Source organism: Triticum aestivum, chromosome 3D, assembly GCF_018294505.1.
Source record: "Triticum aestivum cultivar Chinese Spring chromosome 3D, IWGSC CS RefSeq v2.1, whole genome shotgun sequence".
In the NCBI taxonomy this organism is placed as follows: domain Eukaryota; kingdom Viridiplantae; phylum Streptophyta; class Magnoliopsida; order Poales; family Poaceae; genus Triticum; species Triticum aestivum.
In genome coordinates, this window is record NC_057802.1 from 588,186,354 (window position 1) to 588,196,233 (window position 9,880).

The following is a 9,880-nucleotide window of genomic DNA, read 5'->3' on the forward strand; positions in this document are numbered from 1 at the left end:
GTTGACCTTTAATTGGAACCACACTTGCCCTCGCCAGTCATGTCCCACAGTGGTCATTTATGGCCAGCCCACTCATTTCACACTCAAGGCCGGTCTCTAAGAAGTGACATGTTGTAAATATTTCATGTTATTCATGATCAGTATACATGTTTTACCAGTTTCAATCAACTTGCGTGTCAACTATAAATCTTTTTACTGAATCACATATATCTATTCTCTTGTTATTGCATAGTGAAAATGGATGGGAACACCAAAGGAGGTGGACATTATGAAGCATTGAAGAGCTACAATCTGTGCAAAACGTTAGGTGCAGGCACATTTGGAACAGGGATGATTGTAGAGCTTAAGCATACAGGACACAAAGTTGCTATAAAGATTCTGAACTGTCGTAAAATGAATACTGTGGAAATGGAAGAGAAAGGTATGCCTCCTCCTTGTACAATAGTCTAGGATACATTTGACTTGCTTGTTCAGGATTTCGAGTTATCTGCTTTCAGAGTGCTGGTCAGACTTGTGGGTGTGTTCCTAATTCCCACTTAATCAATTAGACGAGATAATGTACATTCGTATAGGATACATTTGGCTTTGGTTAAGAAGAAAGTTCAGCTTGTGTTGTTGCTGCGAGTTAGTAGAATTTGCATATGCATTTTCTTCATAGGCTCAATGTCTCACACTTTACTTCTATTGTTTTCTAATATATTATTTCCAGCAAATAGAGAAATCAAGATATTGAGGTTGTTCATTGACTTCATTCACCCTCATATCATCAGGATTTATGAGGTCATTGAGACACCAAAGGATATCTTTGTTGTGATGGAATATTGCCAGAATGGTGACCTATTGAACTACATTGTCGAGAAAAGGCGGTTACAGGATGATGAGGCCCGTCCAATCTTCCAGCAGGTGCTTTTTCTGCTCTTGCCATGTAGGAACACATTTTTTGGGAATAACAATATGTTGAGCTTCCTATTTCGACCATCAAATATATGGATATGCTTGCTAGTTGTCGACCTTCCTCATGTGTTTACTATGCAAATCGCGATCAATTTGCTTGGGTTGCATTTGTTGACTAAGTTTTACCAATAATTGTTTGCTCCATGACGGTTTTTTTTCGGGAGGGGCCGGAAAAACACGGTTTATGGAAAATGTCAAACTATATTATATTTAAGCTCGTTGGTTTTTGTCGATTCTTTGTTATGTTTTTGTATCATTTGGCATCTTCATATTTTCATGCCTTGGTTATCTTAGTATCATTAATTAAATCAACTTTTGTTATGGCATCTTATTCTTCATGCCTTGATTGTCTTAATCTCGGTGCTTAAATTAAATTGTCCTTTGAAACATAAAGATATGGTATATCCCTTCTGAAGGCGAATATGTAATTTGAAGGCTTCTTTGTGATTCACTGAATGCATATTGAGGTTTTATCTCAATAGTTTTTCAGTTAAATTTTTGTTAAACAGATTATATCTGGTGTTGAATGCTGCCACACGAACATGGTTGTTCATCGTGATCTAAAGCCAGAAACCTGTTACTTGATTCCAAATATAATGTGAAACTTGCTGACTTTGGGTTAAGAAAATTGATGCATGATGGCCATTTTTTGAAGACTAGCTGCGGGAGTTTAAACTATGCCACACCAGAGGTATTCACTTATTTTATTATTTGAGTCCTTATCCTCATGCTTCTTCACACGCATCATCTGGGTTAATTGCTTTAATGAGTGTTTCTGCATAGGTTTTCTCAGGTGAGTTGTATGCTGGACCTGAGGTTGATGTTTGGAGCTGTGGGGTGATACTTTATGCTCTTCTTTGTGGTGCGGTTCCATTCGATGATGACAACATTCCCAAATTGTTCAATAAGATAAAGGTGTGACAGAACATTTGTAGATTAAGTTGGATCTGACAAGTGTTTACTTTTTTCTGGAAATCAAAAAATTCATGTAGATTAGTTGGACTTTAGAATTCATTTTTTTCTAGAGATTTGACTCCCCCTTATTTGGTGTTACAGGGAGGTTTCTATATCCTTTCAAATCATTTATCTGATCTAGCAATGGATTTGATCCCAAGAATGCGTATTGTTGATCCCATGAAGAGAATCAGAATCCATGAAATTCGAGACCACCCATGGTTTCAGGATCGCCTTCCTCGCTACCTGGCAATGCCTCCACCAAACACAGCACAACAAAGCCAAAATGGTATGCCATCTATTTCACATTTCAAGCGACTATCATATCTGCACAGTAAAACTTTTCATCCTTTATCCACTTATATATACAGGATTTTTAATGGATGATAGGAAAATTAAGAACAATAATTTTGTCGTGAAATGCTCTCTTTTATGGGAATAATATCAATGTAATATTTGCAATTATAATATAATAGAAATCAATGGCCATAGTTGTGCGCTTGGTTTCAGAAAGGTATCACGTCAAGTCTCCATGCAATGCTACTCTTTATTTATCAAAAAATAATAATTTATTATCGAGCATTCAAATATCGTTTCTATGGGAATGATATGTTGATTTTCTAGATGTTCATTTCAAGAGATTGACGAAGATACACTTCAAGATGTTGCCAATCTGGGATACAATAAAGATCATGTGTGTGAATCGTTGCGCAATAGGCTGAAAAATGAGGTATATTCAAACAAAAATCAGTGGTTCAGTCCTTTCAGTTTTCATAACTGACTTTATACTATATGTTTCTAGGAAACTGTTGCATATTACTTGCTCTTGGACAATCGGTTCCGGGCTACTAGTGGCTATTTGGGTGTTGACTATCAAGAAGAAATGGTTAGTCCACATTTTCATCATCTGTGGCCTATTTAATGCACTAAAGGTTTAAGCACTATTAACTTTATGAATGGATGGCTCTCTAGGATACGAGTTTTAATCAGTTTACTCTATTGGAATCAGCAAGCCCAAGTACCAGGAATTATCTTCCAGGAAGTAGTGATTCTCAAGGCAGTGGCTTGCGGCCATATTACCGCGTTGAAAGAAAATGGGCTCTTGGGCTCCAGATCTTGCAAACTGTCCACTTTACTTTGCTTTGCTTTGCACATTCAGCTGTTGAGCTAATGCATCACTTATCCAGCAGTCTCGAGCTCAACCTTGCACGATATTGATTGAGGTTCTAAAGGCACTTAAGGAATTAAATGTCCGTTGGAAGAAGAATGTGGAGTACAACATGAAATGCAGGTGGGGGTTCCCTGGGTTTCCTCAGGTCAGTGATATGTGGTTAGATGCCAACCACAGCTTTGTTGATGACTCTACTATCATGGATAATGGTGATGTTAATAGGAGGCTACCTGCGGTGATCAAGTTTGAATTTCAGGTCTGCAACACCTTCTACTACTAATGGTTTTTTGCAATAACAAAAAAAGGGATTTTCTACTCAATATCGCCTTCACAGTGGCGTCACTAGATAAAATACTGATTTTGCTGGAGCCAATATATTTGATTCATAATTGTTACCAAGTGACCATTATTATGTCTTGCATGTGTCTGTTATTGCCAACAACAATTGTCGACTGAATCATGGAATAACTTCCCATGTTTTAAAGCTGCACAGTGTTGGTGTTAGAAATTACAATTCGCCAGCATGGTACTGTATATACTGTCTATTTGGTTCTAACTTTAATTTATTTTTTCTCCAGCTTTACAAGACCAGGGATGACAAGTACCTGCTAGATATGCAGAGAGTTACTGGACCTCAGCTCCTCTTCCTGGAATTTTGTGCGTCCTTCCTTACCAAGCTTAGGGTTCTATAGCTAGTGCCTGTTCTGGTGGAGTGGTGAATAGCAAAACATATGAATGTCCCATGTGGTGCGGTTCATCGTCGCAACGGTGAATAAGTGATGGTGTGCAAGTATATAGGTTGTGTGTTTCATCTTCGGTTTACCCAGTCCCAGACAGAGAACCGTGTTTGTTTGAGTGACTAGTCCTATGTCAAGCACCAAAAAGGTTAAGTGGTTGTTATAAATAAGACCTATGTATGGTAAATAGGTTGTGGTGAACCTTTTCTGATTCTCCAAGCTGCGCCACGTACTGCTGGTGGTGATGCGACAGCACAAGCTTTTGTGATATTATTGCATGATCTAGTTTCTATTTGCCTTGCTGTTGATTATGGTGATGTTGTGTGCATCTACAGTGCAATGCATGACGGCAGGCGTGCGGCACGGCCATAGAAGTGGAAGCGTCGGGCTGCCACAGGGGCCAACCACGCGATGGCGCATGTGCGGGGTGGCGACGTCTTCGTTTGGCGGCGCCACGGCGGTGCTCTGGAGCTCAGGTGTGGTGCGGCGGCTGCGACGTCATTTTTCTCGGGTGGTTGTGTGCGGGCCGTCCTCGACCAGATGCGTAAGGATCTATTGCCGGGGTTCTGTATGCGTATTGGCCGAGGGCGACGAGGGTCACGCGCGTCTGGCTCCGCCATGGCTATCGGCTAGGGTAGTGGGCAACGTGGCAGTGGCGGACTGGCGGTGGTTGGTGTGTGCCCAGGACGGCGAGGTCTATCTCTCGCCATGTGGATGGTACGGGCTATAGGGTGGATAGGGCTGGGATTGGCGGCTTCCTACATGGCTTCTGGGTGGGTGAAGTTGCGGCGTGGTGGCAGTGGTGCCTACCCGGTGGCACCGTGTTGGCGGTGACGGTCTTCTCCCGCGGGCGCGTGGCCGACGGGTGTTGTAGGTTTCCGCGGCGGTCGTGGAGCAGGTCGCGGGGAGCCGAAGGAGGTGGGTGCTTGGCGGCCTGGGGTAACGGCTACCCCCAGGTGGTTGGAGAATCGTGTTTGTTTGGGTGACAAGTCCTGTGTCAAGCACCAAAAAGGTTAAGTGGTTGTTATAAATAAGACTTATGTATGGTATATAGGTTGTGGTGAACCTTTTCTGATTCTGCAAGCTGCGCCACGTACTGCTGGCGGTGATGCGACAGCACAAGCTTTTGTGATACTATTGATCTAGTTTCTATGTGCCTTGCTGTTGAATATGGCGATGTTGTGTGCATATACAATGCAATGCGTGACGGTAAGCGTGCAGCACGGCCATAGAAGTGGAAGCGCGGGCTGCCACGGGGGCCAACCACGCGATGGCGGGTTTTCGGGATGGCGACGTCTTCGTTTGGCGGTGCCACGACGGTGCTCTAGAGGTCAGGTGTGGTGCAGTGGTTGCGGCGTCATTTTTCTCGGGTGGTTGTGTGCGGGCCGTCCTCGGCCAGATCCAGAAGGATCTAGTGCCGGTGTGCCGTATGCGTATGCACCGAGGGTGACGAGGGTCATGGGCGTCTGGCTCCGCCATGGCCGTCGGCTAGTGTAGTGGGCAACGTGGCAGTGCCGGACTGGCGGTGGTTGGTGTGTGCCCAGGACGGCGAAGTCTATCTCTCACCATGTTGAAGGCTACCCCCTGGTGGTTGGAGGTGCCGGATATGATGGGGGGGTCTCCTATATGGATCTTGATTGGCCAGATTTGATGTCCAACGCCCACCCCTCCCGGTAGTGCTGGCTGGTAGATGGTCACATGCGTATGTTGGGTACTGGTGCAGGGGTTGGACTTGCCCCCCCTACCGAGGCTAGTTGCTCCTCACGCGTGCCCTGGTCACTCATTGCTCATGTTAAGGCAGTGTATCATGGATTGGTTAGGACGGTGACTACGTGTTACGATGTCAATGATGAGTTTGTCTGAGGATTTCATGACTGCGGCATTGGATGGAGGGATACACCTACACGGATGGCTTTTCGTCAGGCTCCATGAGTGACAGCTGCACTTCTTGGTCGCGTAGGAGGTATGGGATGTAGGGACGGGAAGCTTTGGCCTGCTCCGATGGTGCCCAGATCTAATGAGGATGCGTTTGCCCTTGTTGTGGTGATGACCGGGGCGCCTCCTGGTGGCTCTGGTGAGTTTTTGAGTGAAAGTTTCGCGTTTGGAGCCAGCCATGGCGGCGCCCGTGGGTGTCGTGCTCTTCCTAAATACATCATCTTGGGCCTCGTCCCTATGCCATGGATCAGGCTGGCGTGATTTCTATTTTTGTTTCCTTTTTTCATTTCTTTATTTCTTTTGTTTCTTTCCTCATTTTAATAAATGTTCCAAATTTCAGTAACTGTTGAGAAATTGGAAAATCTTTGAAAATTTTACATAATTTTGAAAATTATTTAACATTTTTTAAGGAAATTTTTTTAAAAATAAAAGAAAAGGGTACTAAAAACCGAAAGAAAAAACCACAAAGGAGCAAAAAAATTAGCAGAACCCGGAACTGGACAGGCCCATCTTGCTACAGTTTGCAAAGGTTACTCCCTACATTCTCATGTGCACACAAGTGCCGCCTACATGAGCGCCACTATTTGTAACCTGCGAGTTTTCCATTTTTTCTAGATCCGTTGATTTAAAAAGTTTTATGTCTTTGAACTGTCCGTCCAAAGATCGAACCATTTTCACTGTTGGATTTCTTTTGTCGCGATCTTGGAAAGAAGATCCTATGATAATAGATTTCAATGAACTTTTTCTCCAAAAGAAAACCGGAAATCAAAAGAGAAAACAAAATAATAATAAAACTATAGGGAAAACAAAACCGAAAAAACAGAACTATAAACCAAAAGCGAATAATGAAAAAAAAACAGAACAAAAAAGGAGCCAGGAAGCACCGTTGCAGTTTTTTCTTTGCACAAAATGTGTTTTTTTTCGGGGGGAAACACAGTTGTGCTTTGTGCTCTTCCCGTAGAAGCACATGTGGTGCTTCTCATGGTAGAAGCACAAACTTTCTTCCAACAGGAAGCACATATTTGCTTCTTTTTATTGTATGCAATTATTTTTCTTGAAAACAAAGAAAATATAGAAAAACCAAAAAAAAAACCATATAAACCTGAAAACACATTCATAAAAAGAAACCAGAAATCCAGAGGAAACGCCTAGCACGCGACATGTGGCTATTTGAAAAGAAATGTTTACAAAAATAAATAAAAGTGTTAGTGTCTGTGTACTTAGCAAAATGTTAGTTGACTAAAATAGTTAAATAAATTCGGAAAATAAATGCTTTTAGTGTGTTTAAAAAGAGAAAGGAAATGCAGGTTCCAAGCAGAAATTACAATATATGTGGGTCTCACATAATTTATATGTTTTCACTAGCGTTTCTCTTCCCTGCATAGAGTAGCATGTGCAAAAGGCTCTCAAAGAATTTCAATGTGGTTTTATTTATATGCATACCACACTCTTTATTTCCTAGAATTAGCGCCACAAAAAAATCTAAAAAATACCAAGGAAGGGTTGTGAACTTCTTTTAGTTTCGTCTACAACTCTTGAGCAAATTATTTTCCGGAGTCAACCCCATGAGCTAACAAAAATAATAAGCTCGAGATAACATGACTGCAAATAACAATAATGCTTCAGTAAGTTGGTTATCATATTCTGTACCAACTTCTTGACAGAATGTATGATGTATGGTTCTAAATTGTGAAATGTTTTGCTAGATGCTCTTTAGTGAATGATTTAGTTTTTCTCTTACCTCCTTTTGCAGAACGGGTCATGATTTTCAGACAAGTGCAGATCTGTATGTAATCTATCAATTATTTAATAGTTATCTCAGAATTTCACAGGCATAGTTTTGTATGGTTCTTTTTTTTGTTTGCCTTTGTCTGCTAAATATAGTGTGCTATTATATTGATAGCACATATGTATAGGTGTATATTGGAAGGCCATTGAATACACCATAGCTGTTGAATATGAGATACATTTTTAGTTCCCTACTGTGTCTTCTAGATTGCAGGCCATCTAGACTTTACAAGTGTTACCTATTACCACGCCACACGAGATGCTTTTTGTGTACACGTTATGTCTTCCAGATGCTGCATAATTTTATATAAAATGTTTTAATGCGATAACTACATGTTAAGACACTACCAATTATGTAACAACTTATTTCACAGGCATAGTTTTGTATGGTTCATTTTTTTGCCTCTGTATGATAAATAGTGTGTGATTATGTTGATGGGACATATGAAAAGACGTATACTGGAAGGCCGTTGAATACATAATAGCAGTTTAATATGAGGTACATTATTTAGTTCCCTGCTGTGTTTTCTACATTGCATGTCTCTAGACTTTACATGTGCTCCTTATTACGGCGCGACACGAGATGCTTTTCGCACACACGCTATGTCTTCCAGATGCTGTGTAATTTTATATATAATGGTTTAATGCGATACTTACATGGTAAGACACTAATGATTATATAACAACTTATTTTTGTCCTTCTTAGAAAACACGGAAGTATGTAGTGTCTGGTCTTCGGGTTAGAGCTTAGTGTGGTTGATAGTTATCGTAAGTTTTACCCATAAGCCGATTAACTGGAAAACGAACAACCGGTCTAGAAATATCCCACATAGCACAATTTGTCGATGTTTACAACCAGTAATTATTAAGTTTTGGCCTAAAAAGAAACTGACACATATAGTCACGATATGGTGTGTTTCTATAATTAGTACAACATTTATCCACAAGTAAAAATTGATTGAAGATATTTCTCTATTGTCATATCTCATTTAAGATAACAATTCATATGTCTATAGAACTATACTATTTTGAATAGTGCAACATGAGTATCACTTAGGTCATGTTAATGATGATTCCCTCGAAAATCATAAAGAAGATGGTTAGTACGACATGCATAATTAGACCTAAGGTGATTAATGGATAACATATCTTCATAAAAAAATGTACCATACCTAAGAAAGAACTATGTTTGTACAAATCTTACATTTGTAAACATATTACATTTTCTTCCATTTTCTCTTTAAACAAATCAAATAATATGTTATCGTTAAAAAACTTATGCAATTCTAGCCCACGCATCAAGAGGCCCACTATGCTAGTTGACAGAAAAACAAATAATCGTGGCGATATCCCAGGCAACGATCATGTATATAGGCGTCACGTCTGAGACAAGTAGATCAAAACAATTCTGCATCTACTACTATTACTTCACACATCGACCGCTATCCAACATGCATCTAGAGTATTGAGTTCATAAAGAACGGAGTAATGCCTTAAGCAAGATGACATGATGTAGACAAAGTAAACTGAGGCATGAATAAACCCCATCTTTTTATCCTTAATGGCAATGATACAAATACGTGTCATGTCCCCTTCTGTCACTGGGATTGAGCACCGCAAGATCGAATCCATCACAAAGCACCACTCCCATTGCAAGAAAAACCAATCTAGTTGGCCAAACCAAATTAACAGATCAGAGAGAAATAGAAAACTATTACAATCATGCATAAAAGAGTTCAGAGGAAACTCAAATAATATTCATGGATAATCTGATCATAAACTCACAATTCATCGGATCCCAACAAACACACCGCAAAAAGTCATTAAATTAAATAGATCTCCAAGAACATCAAGGAGAACATTGTTTTGTAGATCAAAGAGAGAGAAGAAGACATCTAGTTACTATCTATGGACCCTTAGGTCTGTGGTAAACTAATCACACATCATAGGAATGGTAGTAAGGTTGATGTAGATCCCCTCCGTGATCGATTCCCCCTCCGGCAGACTACCGGAGAAGGCCTCCAGCTGGGATCTCGTGGGAACAGAAACTTGCGGCGGCGGAAAAAGTGTTTCAGGTGGCTCTCTGATGTCAGGGGAATATTTGAGAATTTATAAAGGTGGAATTAGGTCAAGATGTGCCTCAAGGGGCCCACAACCTGGGGGTGCGCCTCCCAAGATTGTCGCTCCCTCGCGACTCTTCACGTCTTCTCCCCAACCTTCTAGAGTCTTTTCCGGTCCAGAAAAAATTAATCCAAAGTTTTTCTCTGTTTGGACTCTGTTTGATATTGATTTCCTGAAAAGAAAAAAATAGCGACTCGCACTAGGCACTAGATTAATAGGC

At 40.9% G+C, this 9,880-nt stretch overlaps 1 pseudogene; it reads left to right on the forward strand.

Annotated features, from left to right (window-relative positions):
• Positions 1-237: 237 nt before the first annotated feature.
• Positions 238-3,814, forward strand: LOC123075684 (carbon catabolite-derepressing protein kinase-like; annotated as a pseudogene).
• The last annotated feature ends 6,066 nt before the right edge of the window (positions 3,815-9,880 follow it).